This window comes from Mirounga leonina, unplaced genomic scaffold, assembly GCF_011800145.1.
Source record: "Mirounga leonina isolate KUSES-001 unplaced genomic scaffold, KU_Mleo_1.0 Mir_108, whole genome shotgun sequence".
Lineage (NCBI taxonomy): Eukaryota > Metazoa > Chordata > Mammalia > Carnivora > Phocidae > Mirounga > Mirounga leonina.
The window spans coordinates 287886-304354 of record NW_023270237.1 but is presented as its reverse complement, the minus strand read 5'-3'; the positions used below and the strand labels follow the sequence as shown (position 1 = coordinate 304354).

General features: G+C 38.4%; 1 pseudogene; it reads left to right on the top strand.

The window, feature by feature from the left end:
* Positions 1-4996: 4996 nt before the first annotated feature.
* LOC118019325 lies at positions 4997-14626 on the top strand (annotated as a pseudogene).
* Positions 14627-16469: the final 1843 nt, after the last annotated feature.

Genomic DNA, 16469 nt, shown 5'->3' with positions numbered 1-16469 from the left:
GCCACACTGAAAAGGGTAGGAAGGACAGAAACATGGATGGTCAGGAGCTAAATGGTGTCACAGGGCGGTCTGTGGCAGGTGGGGGAGGGGGAAAACTGCAGGCATGGAAGTGAGTTCTTACAACCAGTGGGACTTAAACCCTGAAATAAAAAAAATAAAAAAAAAATCAGCTGGTTCAGATCTGGGAGAGCAAGGAGGATGAGAGGAAACTGAGTCCCCACCCTTAAAGAGACAGTACAACAAACAGTCCCTAGAGATACAGCACAGAAGCAGCGATTTGAAAGGTGCCTGGGGCATAGGGGCGGGAGAGTCACTTACTCAGAGAGTGTCTGGAGGCGCAGAAATCACTGAGGAAGTCCTCCAGGAACAAAGGAACTGACAGGCGCCATTTCCCTCTCCCTGTCCCCTACCTAACTTTTTTTTTTTTTAAAGATTTATTTATTTATTTGAGAGAGTGAGAATGAGAGAGAGCACATGAGAAGGGGGAGGGTCAGAGGGAGAAGCAGGTTCCTCGCCGAGCAGGGAGCCCGATGCGGGACTCGATCCAGGGACTCCAGGATCATGACCTGAGCCGAAGGCAGTCGCCTAACCTACTGAGCCACCCAGGCACCCCCTACCTAACTTCCTAACACTGCCACCCTGCCCTGCCACCCAGCCTCAGTCCACTGTGGCAGGGCCCCTTCCCCAGAGGAACCAGGAGCGCAAAGATCACCAGCACCGCCACCCTGCCAGTCTGCTGCCTGCACTGTGCTTCTGTGGAGACTAATGGCCCCTTCAGCGCCAGTGCTGCAGGGCCCCGGCCATGGCCCACAAAGCTTGCTGGCATCACCACCCCACCCGCAACCCCAGCCCTGCCCTGTGCATCCGGGGAACCACCCTCTCCAAGATGCTCTCGGCCAGAGCCCATACAGGGCAATGCGGCAGGTCTGGCAGCGTGCAAGCAGCGCCTACAGTGGCCAGCACCGCTCCAAAGTGACTCCTGCCTCAGAGAGAGGGAAAGAAAACCACACACACACCTGTCAGATAGAGGCCTCAGCAGTGGGCTGGAGGCAGACAACTGGTCTGTCTATAGGCTCCACCCACCAGTGAAAGCTTCTCAGGGTACAACATAGGGAAAATGCCCTGCATCTTGGGCAAACACCTGGTACGACTCAACTCAAGCCCAAGGAGTCCCCAGACTGGCCCATAACACCACAGGGAAACCATTACAGATAACTGCACTGAAGGAAAAAGCAGCTTAGCCATAATAGCAGGGCATGTGCAACACACACAGGCGATCTTCCGAAAGCACCAGGTTCTGATGAACATGAGATCCTACACAGCAGGGCACACAGGACCTCATCTTCAAAAGGCCACTACTCTCCAGTGTAGGAGACAGAGCTGATCGTCCTAACACACAGAAACAGACACAGAACGTTAGACAAAATGAGGATACAGAGGAACATGTCCCAAATGTTGATTTCTATACACAAATAATGAAACAACAGAAAGAGAAATTTAAAATACAATCTCATTTATAATTACGCCAAAAATAACAAAGTACCCAGGAATATACTTAACCAAAGAGATGTAGGCGCCCGGCTAGCTCAGTCAGTAGAGCATGAGACTCTTAACCAAAGAGATGAAAGACCTACACTTTGAAAACTAAAACATTTGAAAGAAATTGAAGACACAAGGAAATGGAAAGACATTCCATGCTCATGGATTGGAAGAACAAATAATTTTAAAATGTCTATGCTAACCAAAGCAATCCACACATTTAATGCAATCCCTATCAAAATACCAACAGCATTTTTCACAGAACTAGAACAAACAATCCTAAAATTTGTCTGGAACCACAAAAGACCCTGAATAGCCAAAGCAATCTTGAAAAAGAAAAGCAAAGCTGGAAATGTCACAATTCCGGACTTCAAGCTATATTACAAAGCTGTAGGGAACAAAACACTACGGTACTAGCACAAAAACAGACATATAGATGAATGCAACAGAACAGAAAACCCAGAAATGAATCCACAATTATATGGTCAGTTAAACTTTGACAAAGGAGGAAAGAATATGCAATGGGAAAAAGTCTCTTCAACAAATGTTGTTGGGAAAACTGGACAGCTACATGCAAAAGAATGAAACTGAGCCACTTTCTTACATCATACACAAAAATAAATTTAAATTAAAGACATAAATGTGAGACCTGAAACCATAAAAATCCTTGAAGATAGCACAGGCAGTAATGTCTCTAACATCAAGTTTAACAATATTTTTCTAGATATATCTCCTGAGGCAAGGGAAACGAAAACAAAAATAAACTAGATGATGAATGAAGAGGTGGTAATATATACAATGGAATATCGTTCAGCCATAAAAGAATGAAATCTTGGATCTTTATCCATTCATGTATCGATGGACACTTGGGCTGCTTCCATAATTTCTTAGCTATCATAAATAACACTGCAATAAACATAGGGGTGCATGTATCCCTTTGAATTAGTGTTTTTGTATTCTTTGGGTAAATACCCAGTAGTGCAATTGCTGGATCATAGGGTAATTCTAGTTTCAATTTTTTGAGGAGCCTCCATACTATTTTCCACTGTGGCTGCACCAGCTTGCATTCCCACCAACATGCACAAGGGTTCCTTTTTCTCCACATCCTCTCCAACTCCACATCATATATATATCCATATTCACACAATGTAATATTATTCAGCCATTAAAAAGAATGAAATCTTGCTATTTGCAACATGGATGGAGCTAGACAGTATAATGCTAAGTAAAATGAGTCAGAGAAAAATACTATATGATCTCACTCATATGTGGAATTCAAGAAGCAAAGCAAATGAGCAAAGAAAAAAAAAGACAAATCAAGAAACAGACTCTTGACTAGAGAACAAACTGATAGTCACCAGAGGGAGAGGTGGGGGGTTGGGTGAAATAGGTGATGGGGATTAAGGAATACACTTGTCCTGATGAGCACGAGGTGTTGTATGGAATGGTTGTATCACGATTTTGTACACCTGAAACTAATATAACACTGTATGTTAACTATACTGGAATTAAAATAAAAACTTCATAAATAAAAAAATTTAAAATATTAAAAATAAAATAAAAGATTTGGCTTTTAAGCTTCAATAACTGCAAAGATGCCAAATAAGCAAAGTCCTCCTATACCCATCAGATTATCTGTTCAGTGTTCATTTTATCAAAATAAATCATGAGCTCAAAAAAATATATATTTATATATCATATTCAGTTTATTATTAATATATTAATGTTGCATTTATTAATTGTGTTCTAAAAGTAATTATAACGATCCCACAATCCGGATTTAAGTACTTAAAGCCTATGGACACAGGACATTTAAAAGCCCAATCCAAATTTATATCCATATGTTTGCTCCATTCAGTTATGATAGAGTAATAAAAGACATTTAAGGATGAGACTATGTTACATTAATAGGATGAAATTCTATGGAGGGTATGGAATGGAAAGGAATAATAGGAAATTTCCCAGTGATAATGAAGTTATCATGTTACACTAGGGTTTTTAGCCCCCATTATATACATTTAAAGAAATGATGTGACTTTTATATTTTTAAATCAGTATTTATGATATGCTAGAAATTTAATACTTTACAACTTTTTAAAATTATAAAATTCTATATATATTAATTTTAAAATGTGACAATTAAAAAATAAAAGTAAAATGTTTGTGTATCCCTTCTCTCAGATCCCATTCCTAGAGGTTGCTCTTTAATTGGCCTTTAATTGGTGCAAGAATGTCACACGGTTTTTAGAGTTCCCCAGATTATTCTAGTGTGTAGCCAAAATTGACAATAGCTGTAGTCTAAAAACAGTAGTCTCTCTCAATAGGATAAGACTGGACAAGGAGCAGGAAAAAATGAAAGCTGCATTGTTTACCACTTACCTGAGAGTGTTAGTTGTCTGGCAAGTAATGGTTTGCAAGGTTTAGAAAAATACCAAATCAATAGTCCTTATAGAACTTGAGCACAAAAATGTTAACCGGTACTATGGCTGATAACTATGGTGCTTTGCAATGATGAAATGCTATTATTTGCTAGGCACTGTGCCAACTATTATAAGTAAATGACATTATCTCACCTGTAGATAATTCCAGGCCTGGAACACTAAACCTCAGCAGGTATGGTGAAAAAGAAAAACCCCAGGTGGTAGTAATTCAATTATACATTAACTGACCTTTGCCCCTGGGCTCATCTATTAGCCTTTTTTTCATAGCAGTATTTCTTTTTGCTTACTGTCCCAAAATTCAAGTCTGCAATTTAACTGTTTTCTACTTCCCTATTCTCCTCTATTCTCATTTTCTGCCTTAGCTGTGTCTTCTTCTCTCTCTTATTTCTTGTTATGATTTATAGTACAGTGTTAAAAGATGGGACTAGCATTTAACCTCGAAGGCCAAATTCCACAATTCATTAACCAAGTGACCTAGTAAAATAATGTAAAATGAGGGTCATCATTACCTTGTGCAGTGGGCCGAATGGTACCGACTCCAGAAGAAAATGCTCACATCCTAACCCCTAGAACCTGTGAATATCACCTTACATGGTAATAGATGTGATTAAGTTAAGTATCTTGAGAGGAGAACCTTATCTCAGGTTATCTGAGTGGACCTAAAATGCACATCACATGTGTGCCTGTGAGGGAAAGGCAGAGGGAGTTTTGAGACACGTACATAGAAGAAAAGGTGATAAGAAGACACAGCAGAGAGATAAAACCACCACAAGTCAAAGAATGCCAACAGCTACCAGAAGCTGGAAAAAGCAAAGAACAGATTCTCCCCTTCAGCCTTTGGAGGAATTACAACCCTGCTGAACCATCGATTTCAGATGGATCCCAATACTATTAGGGAATAAATTTCTGTTGTTTTAAGTCACAGAGTGGCAATTTGTTACAGCGGCCATGTTGGTTACCTCCCAAGCCAAAGAATAAGCTCAGGAACGTACAAATGTTTTGTGAACTGAAGTGCTATGCGAATACAAGCTCTCCTTACTGGTCATTTTTACAAGGACCTCCGAGGCCGTGCAAATAGCCATCATCATGAATCAGTCTTCATGAAACAGAGGTAAGAGTTGTTCCTGAGGCTTTCCTGTGTCTTTGTATACCTTTCCCCTTAATCCTTCTCTTCCCCCATAAAGCTTAGTATTTCTTTTGGTGGTTGTGTGGATATTGCTAATAATAGCAACTTCCAAAAAAAATGAATTAGAACTACCTTAGCTGTGCCTCTTAAATCTTGCTAGCAATACTCTCTTTATTCCAAGATCTTATGTTAGTCCAGGATTTAGAGCAGGTTTTCTCAATAGCAGCAAGATTGACACTTGGGACCAGACAATTCTTTGTTGTGGGGAATATCCTGCATATTGTATGTTTAGCAGCAGTTTTGTCTTCTATACATTAACTGCCTATATAGTATTGCCCCATCAAAATGCCTCCTGACAAAAAAGGCCAAATATTCTGAGGGGCAAAATGCCAGCCCTCCCTCCTATCCCCACCAGGTCAAGAGCCACTTGTTTAAAGAATGATCACACAGACTGGCCAAAGATCTAGTAGGGCTCTACTCCTGGTAGATAACCCCAATCTCCATTCATAATAATATTAAGATCTGTCTTAGATCTAAAGAAAGGATATATCTCCTAGTAGCCTACTGATTGATCATTAAGTTAATCTTTTTGATAATTTCATCAGTGTTTTTCAAAGTATGATCAATATTCCATTTGTGGCAGAATCATTTGAGCTTCTTGTTGATCTACTGAGACACCCAGAAATTTGCATTACATGTTTTGCAGATGATTCTTTAATTTGTTAAAGACTGGTTTTGATGAACTTCAGACTCTGGGTGGATGCTGTTCTTTGTTCCTCTTTCTTTGTTCTAGAACCTGATTCTGGTTCCCGCAAAAAAGTTCTTCACACTTATTGTCAATTGAACCCCAATTTTAGATACTACAACCTAGCCTTTGCCTATAGTGACATCTCAGATCCTATATCCTCACTCACAGTACTGATATATCACCTGTCTGTCCCCAGTAGTACAGTCTCCTTAGGTGTACTCTCAGATTTCCTTAGATGCACATTCAGACCTCTGTATTAAGAGTTAGCTCAACTACTGCCTCAGCAACCTTTTGGTGTGGCCAAGTGGCCTCAAGCTGACATTAGCCCCTACCTTAAGCTCTTGCCCTCGAGAGTTAACAGCCCACAGAATCACAAGTAAATATAAATTCCTGATATGACTCCCTCAACCACTCTTGCAATAAGCATTCTCCTCCACCTCCTAGGACCTTCCCCTTGTGTGCCAAGACTCCCAGAATTTTACCAAAATCTACCCTTTTCTGGTTTGAGTTAACCAATCTGAACTTAGCCTAGGAACCCCAAAGCACTCCATCCAAGTACCCTAATAGAAGTATATGCCCAGATCCTGCCACGCTCTCTCTCTACCTGCACTCGGCCATGACCTCCCTGCATGGCCCCTCTAGGCATGCAGAGTACCTCCTCTGGGACCTGTGAGTAATAAACTTCTCTATTTCACTTTCTCTTAGAGTCTTTTGTTGAACTCTCCAGGCTTATCATCTGACAGCCCAGAGCTATACTTAACAAATGTTAATTTAACAAAGTCACAACACTATGATTATCTCTATACAAATTAACCCTTGACTCTATCCAATGTAGCAACTCTCAATCCTCCCAGTTTCACCATTTTTGTGTATATGCCTACAATCTAAATCCTGGCCTTGTCTTGCCTCTTTAACTCTGAAAAACGATAGCCTAGAGAGGCAAGAAACCCACAGATCTAGCAGAGAAATGGCCAAGTTGAAGGAAACAGATCCTTCAGTATTCCCCATCTTGGTTGCCCAAAGAAACTTGGGAATAATCTTTGATATCTTTTTCTGCCTTATCTCTCATATACCATCAATTATCAAGTCCTATGAATTCAACCTCTTAAATATCTCTTTAATCAACCTCATTCTCGCCATCCTATATAAGGCCTTTGGATGTGCTGTTTCCTCTGTCTGGCTGCATTGTAGCCACTTCATTGTTAGGTTAACCCATAATCATGCTCCAAAATGCATCAAGAGCAAACTTACATATCTGCCAAATGCAAGTTAATATGAAGATGTCACTGATAAGACAAAACAATGGAAATACCAAAAGGCACCAATTTTACCATAGATTCAGTGCAATCTCTATCAGAATCCCAGCTGACTACTTCACATAAATTGACAAACTGATCTTAAAATTCACATGGAAATGCAAGAGGATCCAGAATAGCCAAAACAATCTTGAAAAAGCTGAACGAAGTTGAAGTATTCACAGATCACTGTTATAAAACTTACTACAAAGCTATAGTAATTAAGACAGTATGGTACTGCCATAAAGACAGACATACAGATCAATCTAACAGAACTGAGACTTCAAAAATAAACATATGTATCTATGGTCAATTGATTTTTCACAAGGATATCAAGACAACCCAATGTTGTCCTTTCAACAAATAGTGCTAGAACAACAGATATCCACATGCAGAATGGGATTATATATCTAAATGTAAGAGCCAAACTATAAAACACTTAGAAGGAAATATATGGGGGTAAATCTTCACAAACTTGGATTTGGCAATTGTTTCTTAGATATGACACCAAACGCATAAGAAACAAAAGAAAAAATAAACTGGGCATCATCAAAATTAAAACTTGTGCTGCAAAATGATATCACCAATGAAGTAAAAAGACAACTCCCAGAATGGGAGAAAATATTTGCAATTCATGTATCTTACAAGGGATCTGTATCTAGACTATATACTCTTCATAATAAAAAGATAACTAACCCAATTTTATATAGGGCAAAAGATCTGAATAGACATTTCTCTAAAGAAGATATACAAATGCCTAGTAAACACATGAAAAAAATGCTCAATATCATTAGTCATTATGCAAACACAAGTTAACAACACAAGGATAGACATTTCTCTAAAGAAGATATACAAATGCCTAGTAAACACATGAAAAAAATGCTCAATATCATTAGTCATTATGCAAACACAAGTTAACATCACAAATAAGTATTATAAAAAGAACAGATTGGGTGGGGGTGGGGGTAGGCAAAGTAGGTAAAAGGTAAAAACTTCTACTTATAAAATAAATAAGCCCTAGGGATGTAATGTGCAGCATGGTGACTATAGTTAATAATACTGTATTGCATACTGAAAGTTGCTGAGAACAGATCTTCATATCACAAGAAAAAAATCTTTGTAACTATGTATGATGACAGATGTTAACTGGACTTATTGTGGTGACCATTTTGCAATGTACACAAATAACAAATCATTATGTTGTACACCTGAAAATAATGTAATATTATATGTCAATTAAATCTCAATTTTAAAAAAAGAAAAAAGTGTTAGCAGGGATAGGGAGAAATTAGAACCCTTCTACGTTGCTGGTGGAAATGTAAAGTGGTACAACCACTTTGGATAACAGTCTGGAGTTCTTGATGGGGTTAAAAATAGGTATCAAATGACCCAGCATTTCCTAGGTATATACTCAAGAAAAGCAAACATCCGCACAACAATTTATACACAAATGTCATAATAGTGTTACTCATAATAACCCCAAAGTGTTATTCGTAATAGTCTAAATGTGTCAGTTGATTAATGAATAGATAAAATGTGGTATACCTATGCAAGGGAATGTTATTTGGCCATAGGAATGAAGTATTTATACAAGCCAAAACAGGGATGAATCTTGAAAATACTATGCTGAGTGAAAGAAGCCTGTCACAAAGGCTACATATTTCATAATTTCATTTATATGAAATGTTCGGAATAGACAAATACACAAAGTAAATTAATGGTTGTGGTAGCCTAGGGCTGAGGGTAGGGGATGGACAGGGTTTCTTTTGGGAGTGATGAAAACATTCTAAAATTAGATTGTGATAGTTGCATAACTCTGTGATATACTAAATAAAAACCTCAGTTGTATGCTTTAAATTATATAATATGTAGACTATATCTCAGTAAAGCTTAAAATGCATCAACCAAAAAAGTGAGATTTAAATTTCAAAAGTGCATCAACTTAAAATATGAACATTCCTTCAAATATGAATTCCTCCTATATCTTCTGATAGCTGGATGGTCAACTGTCAGCATCTCAGATGTATCTTTGACCTCCCTTCCACAGACCATGTCTCATATTCTCCAGGTTATCTGGTGCACTCCAGCCACACCATTCTCCTGTCTATTCCCTAAATGCACCACCTTTTTTTCCTGCCACCATTTTAAGGAATCAGTCATAAGTGTACATGCAGACTTGTGAATATCGCAAGGGTGAGCTCAAAGAGAAACATATTCATATGGTAAAAGAGAAAATTGTAGATTCCTTCGGGATATAAAATATTAAAAGTGAGTTCTGGAATAACAGATAAGCATACTTGTGTTTTGAAATTTTGTAGTTTTATTTAAACTAATTATTGGCTTCTTGAAATTTTGTTCTTCAGATTTCAAAATGATACGGTAACTAAGAGCGAGGGCTCTTATCCCAGTATCTAGATTCAAACTGTGGTTCTGCCACTTCTTAAGAAAGTTACTCAATGTCTGGTAACTCAGTTTTTCTCATCTGCAAAAAATGAAAATGATAGTACCTACCTCATCAGGTTGTATTAAAGACTAAGTAAGTTCATATAGAGTGCTTACAATACCTGTAACAGTAAGTATTCAATAATTAACTAAAATGGAAGACAGTACAATATAACGGTTAAGAGTCAGATCAAAAAGTGTTTGAATCCTGGCCAACCTCTTAAGAGCTCTGGGAATATGAAATCTTGTTCATAGTGTTCTTTTCCTTTCCTCAAAATATCTGTGCATATTTCAGTTCTGCACTTAAAAATTACTTAAGGGGCACCTGGGTGGCTCAGTCGGTTGAGCATCTGCCTTCAGCTCAGGTCATGATCTCAGGGTCCTGGGATTGAGCCCCACATCTGGGCTCCCTGCTCAGTGGGGACTCTGCTTCTCCCTCTCCCTCTGCCCCTCCCCTCTGCTCGGGTATTCTCTCTGTGTGAAATAAATAAAATCTTAAAAAAAAAAAAAAAATTAGCTGAGGTCCTGATCTCAGGGTCCTGGGATGGAGCCTGCTCAGCAGGGAGTCTGCTTCTCCCTTTCCCTTTGCCCCTCCCCAGTCCCTGCTTGTGGTTGCTCACACTCTCTCAAATAAATAAAATCTTTAAAAAAATTATTTAAGTAATATCTAGAAATCAAAACATCGGAAGGGTAAGAGAAGTCTCACTTCCTACCCTCCCACCTTCGTTTCTATCCCTCAGGCTAGCCACTCCACTTTTCAGGTTTCAGTTTTGGTTATAGCTCTAAATAACAATTTTACCTCTTTTATTTACATATAAGTAAAAGATGAAAATTTTAATCACTCCTTTCCTCCAATTTTATAATTTTAGCTCTTCTACTGCTGAATAACTTTAAAAGACACTTAAAAATATTTTTCTCAACCAACCAATTTTAGAAAATACCTTCACTTCCTTCTGAATTATCAGTTATACTACTACTTTAGTAGTTTTCTTTCTAGAAATTTGTCCATTTGATTTGTTGGCATAAAATTGCTCTTAGTATTTCTTTATAATCCTTTTTATTTCTATACAGTCATTAGTAAAGTTCCCTCTTTCATTTCAGATTCTAGTAGTTTCAATCTTTTTTCATAGGTTGATCCAGACAAGTTTGTCAATTTTGTTGATCAGTTCAAATAACCACCTTTTGGTTTCATTGATTTTTCTCTATTGTTTTTCTATTATCTACTTTATTTTCTGCTCTAAATCTTATTTCATTCCATCCACTTGCTTTGGGCTTAGTTTGTTCTTTTTCCAGTCTTAAGGTGAAAGGTTAGGTTGTTGATTTGTGCTCTTCTATAATGTAGGCAGTAGAAGCTATACATATTATCCCTCTGAAGCATTGCTTTAGCTGTATTCCCTTATGGTACATTGTCTTCATTTTCTTTTTTCTTTTTTTTTTTTTTTCCTCCCATTCCCCGCCGCACACAAAGCCCTTCCATTGTCTTCATTTTCATTCATTCCAATGTATTTTCTATTTCTCTTGTGATTTATTTTTGACACATTGGTTATTTAGGAACGAATGTTTAAATTCCACATATTTATGTATTTCCCCAATTTCCTTATTTTTTCATTGTGATTATTTTGCATGATTTTAATCTTTTTAAATTTACTGAGGCTTGTTTTATGACCTAACATATTGCCTAACCTGAAGAACGCTCCATATGCCTTGAACAGAAAGCAAATATGTCTGACTATACATGGCATAAAGGGAAAACAGTCCTCAGCTTGATTCCATGATTCAAACAGCATTAAGCCTACTGGCCAAGGTTTAATTTGGGGATTCCACACCAGCAGAGGTCCTATCTCTTTCACAGGAAATTCACATCTTACTATATGTGTTAAAAGTAGCCTGGGGTTAGCTAGAAACAGTATTTATCGGCCTTTTTCAAATCATGGCATTCAAAAAGTGGTTTTATTCACAAGGCATACTGGAGTAAACAGAAGCAGCTCCTGACTCTGGTTCTTCCAAGCAAAAGCCTAACTACACAGAGGTGAAAGGAATACGTAAGCACACTCATAACTAGAGTAACCATATGCTCCAGGTTGCTTATTGTCCAGGTATGACTACTAATTCCTGCTTTTTCAAAAAACCTCCCAGCTTGGATAATGGACTATAATTACCCTGCCTATAACCCACTCAGAGTAATACCAGCCCCTACTACCAGGTTGGGAAGCCACACTACAGTACTACTCCCACCAAACAGTTCTCAACCCCAGCTGCACGTTATTTTACCAAGAGAACTTATAAAAGCCAATGCTTAGTTCTACCCTCCAGATTTTGACTTTAGGTATCTGCATGTTTAAAAGCTCTAGGGTTGATTCTTTTGAGTAAGGGTTAAGAATCATAGCACATAGTTTGGATAGAGCCCACCATACAGTATCATATCATTCTACTTTCGTTAGCTGAGGCAAAATAAGGAGAAACAAACTCTAGCCTGTCCATTCTGACTCCCCTTCTGCTCCACCCAACCCCAATTTCTCTCCAACAACCTTAAGGGATAACGTTGTTACCAGCCCCCACTACTCAGTACTGGTGAGACCTCGATGTTTTTCACTCACCTTACGTGGTTTGTTTACATTGGCACCAGTGAACTCCTATTAATCCCTACCCATCCCCTATCTTCCAAAAATACCTAGAAATTACTGCTCTATTGATGGCACGGTTTCTTGTTTTCTAATATTGCTATATTTGTCTACTTGTTTTGCATTTCTTTAGCCACTTTAATGAATTTTGGAAAAGGAAAAGGGAAGGCTTCATCTCACCATTTTCAAACTTTTTTTCATCATTTGGTTTTTATAGAGAGCAATGGCTAGTTCTAATTATTTTCTTCATGTACATTTTTTTGTTCTTAATATTCAGCAACAAACTTCATCAACAATCAATTCCCATTTTCCATTGAAAAAGAGGGACACTTCCCTTCTGAATCCAAGATAACCCTGTCAATAATAGTAATGGCTAAATGTTGTGACATATCTCACCATCCATTCAAATTGTCATTCAGGCTCTTATTACAGTAGACAAGTAGGAGCTTTGCAAAAGTAAAGACTGAGGGTGAGGAGATAGCTTTGGGTAAATATCCTGAGTTGTTTAGGTCTAACTTATATCTGATACTAAGTTTACACATAATCATATGTTGTTAATGTCAAAATTAAGAGAAAATTTCTATGCCTTTAACAAATCTCCACTACCCTCACCTAAGTACTTTTGTAGTCAAGGCATAAATTCCCAAATGGTAAAAAATACTGGCCTCAAAAAGCATAAAACACAAACAAAAAAAAAACTACTGGCTTCTACCACCAGTAAAACTAAGTACCTGCCACCAGTAAAATTCTTGTTCACCTTAGTTACACAACTACTGAGGACCTGTTCTACTGGTGACTGAGGAAAAAAAATCCAAAATTGGTAGCAAATGCTCATAATGCTTCAACAATTTCTGAAGGATTAATAAACAAATTTGGACCCCTCCTCTCATCACTTAATCCCACCCAATTCAATGCACAAAATTTCCAGTATAAACAAGTAATTTAAATAGAACCTTAGAGAGCATGGCCTGGGAGCTGAGCAGAGGCAGAGGAGATGGCTTCCCAGCCGCTGCCTCCCCACACCCCCCACCCTCCCCCGGAAACCCTGGGAGACCCGCTGAGTTCCTGGGGCCAGGCCAGGACTAGGACCTGGCCCCACTTTGCAATCTGCTGATTTGGGTCCTACTTTACTGACGAGCCCTGGCCAACCAACACTTACCAGAGTGCCCCCACCTATTCTTCCAAGGCCATCCCAGCAGACAGGAAGCAGCAATGTAAGTACTTTCAGACCTGCTTATAGCTCATTTTCTTCAGGATATGGTACTTATGGACATTCATTTTCTGGAAGCTATAGCCCTTATAGTTATGGATATAATGGGTTGGGCTATAACCGTCCCTGTGTAGATGATCTGCCACCTAGTAGATTTGTTCAACAAGCTGAAGAAAGCAGCAGGGGTGAGTATCGTGCATGCATTTGCCTCTGTCGGTATGATGATGGATGCTACCTTTTCAGCTGTCTATAAGTTTCAGGGCTGTATTGGATGTAGCAAATCACTTTTCCCGATTAAAAATACATTTCATAAAGGTTTTTTCAGCTTTTGCCTTAGTTAGGTCTATAAGGTATCTTTAGAGACAGTGCAGTGGATGATAGTTTAAGAGGCTCTGAGAATGAGGACCTTTGGGCAGAAAGTGAAAAACTGTGGCTTGCCTTGGTGATAAGGACAGAGCAGCTAACTCAGCAAAATCTTGGCCAATATTCTTGTTTTTTGCTCTTTTTTTTTTTTTTTAAAGATTTTATTTATTTGACAGAGAGAGCACAAGCAGAAGGAGAGAGAGGGAGAAGCAGGCTCCCTGCTGAGCAAGGAGCCTGATGTGGGACTCGATCCCAGGACCCTGGGATCATGACCCAGGCCGAAGGCAGCCGCTTAACCGACTGAGCCACCCAGGCGTCCCTTGTTTTTTGCTCTTATCCTTGGTGGTGGTCCTTACCTCATCTGGAAACTGCTGTCTACCCATAACGATGAAGTAACAGACAACACAAACTGGGCAAATGTGAGGATGACCATATAGCTGATTTTGCTGCTGTATCTGAAGAAGAAATTTCTTTCCACGCTGGTGATATGCTAAACTTAGCTCTCAAAGAACAGCAACCCAAAGTGTGTGGCTGGCTTCCGGCTAGTCTTGATGGTCAAACAAGACTTATACCTGCTAATTATGTCTAAATTCTTGGTAAAAGAGGTGGAAAAGCAGTGGAGTCCAGCAAAATTTCTAAGCAGCAACAATCTTTTACCAATACAACACTAATTAAAGAAGCCACACCTACTGATTCTTTGGATGAACAGGAAGCTGCCTTTGACTCTATCTTTGTTGAAACTATTAAGGTTCCAGTTGCACCTGATTCCACTGGGAAAGGTGGAGATAAACAAGATCTTTGGTATCTTTCATGTTTGCCTGCAATTGAACTATACTTTTAAAAAATTACTTCTAGGGGTGCCTGTGTGGCTCAGGTGTTAAGCGTCTGCCTTTTAGCTCGGGTCATGATCCCAGAGTCCTGGGATTGAGCCCCGCATTGGGATCCCTGCTTGGCAGGAAGCCTGCTTCTCCCTCTTCCTCTCCCCCTGCTTGTGTTCCTTCTCTCGCGTTGTCTGTCAAATAAATAAATCTTTTAAAAAAATTACTTCTAGGGTGCCTGGGTGGCTCAGTTCATTAAGCGACTGCCTTCGGTTCAGGTCATGATCCTGGAGTCCCAGGATCGAGTCCCGCATCGGGCTCCCTGCTCAACAGGGAGTCTGCTTCACCCTCTGACCCTCCCCCGCTTGTGCTCTCATTCTCTCTCAAATATATAAAATCTTTAAAAAAAATTACTTCTTACAAAGAAATTAATCTACAATCCAATGAACACATTTGTTAATGGCTATTCCAGGTATTTTCCTGCTAGAAATTATTAAAGTTATACACTAGCATGTTGGTCTAGTCACCTGGTTACATTTTACAAGTTACTGGACCTCACAGTCCAATTTATTTCACCTAGATTTTAAGATTATGGAGATTGCTATCATTTTCATCTGTTATTTGAAAGTAAGATTGATGAACTATAGAATACACCATTTGCTACAGTAGGGCTCTTTAATGCTTTTTAAAGTTAGAGCTTAAGGGCGCCTGGGTGGCTCAGTCGTTAAGCAACTGCCTTTGGCTCAGGTCATGATCCCAGAGTCCTGGAATCGAGCCCCACATAGGGTTCCCTGCTCGGCAGGAAGCCTGCTTCTCCCTCTCCCACTCCCCCTGCTTGTGTTCCTCCTCTCGCTGTATCTCTCTGTCAAATAAAATCTTTAAAAAATAAATAAAGTTAGAGCTTAATTGATTTGGAATCCTCAGAAATCAAGTGATATATAAATATGAGAACAGGCTAAAGCCTTTTTTTTTTTACAAATTTAAACGGAATAAAAATTTTCTGATCTGTGTATAAATAAATAAATAAATCGAACCTTAGAGATGGCTATAACCAAGTTTTTTAAATTAAGGCTGGTAGTTGGCAGCCTATATAATAAAAGGTCACTGTGTCAAAACTATACACTCCCTTCCTTCTTCCCACATTTTATACAGGATTTGTGGGGAAGGAGAAATGAAACTGGATAAATTCTAAATTCAGTCAATACAAGCAAAAAAGAGTAAATTCAAATACTTTGTTGCACATCACCTAAGTAAATCAGAAACCATTTTATAGAAGGGTGTTTCAAACGATGTTAAAATGAAAAAAATGTTTAGCTTATTTAAAATTCTTGCTTAGGGTCTATTTTAAATATTTAGTTCCTTAGCCAGTAAAATTTTTTAAAATATTTTAAAATGTATTAAATGGTTTTGTATCTTATTTGCCATTAAATATAATAAATGATTTAATCAATTATCAAAAGTACTTTGTGAACAATGTGAGAGTCTGATGAAAGCAGCTTTGTATAATTATGCTTTGTTTTTCAAATTCAAAGTAATAAATGTTCATTTTATTCTTTCCAAAGACTCAATTTAAAAAATATTTTTAAAATATTTGGCATATTACTGCTTTAAAATTTTAAAACACAGTCTGTGCTTAATAACAGTTTCAAATTTGTAAGAGGTTGCTGCTATGTAGAGGAGGGAAAGTGGTTGGGGACAGGAAAGAAAGGATGAGAATATTCTTAAAGTGAATGTTGATAAAATTAAGAGAAATAATGGATATCATCATCAGTTAACTATATAAAAACTTCCTGCTGTTTTAGCACAACCTGGTGATGACTGTTTTAGGTACAGCAAATGTCAGAAAAAAATCAATAAAATTTTCTA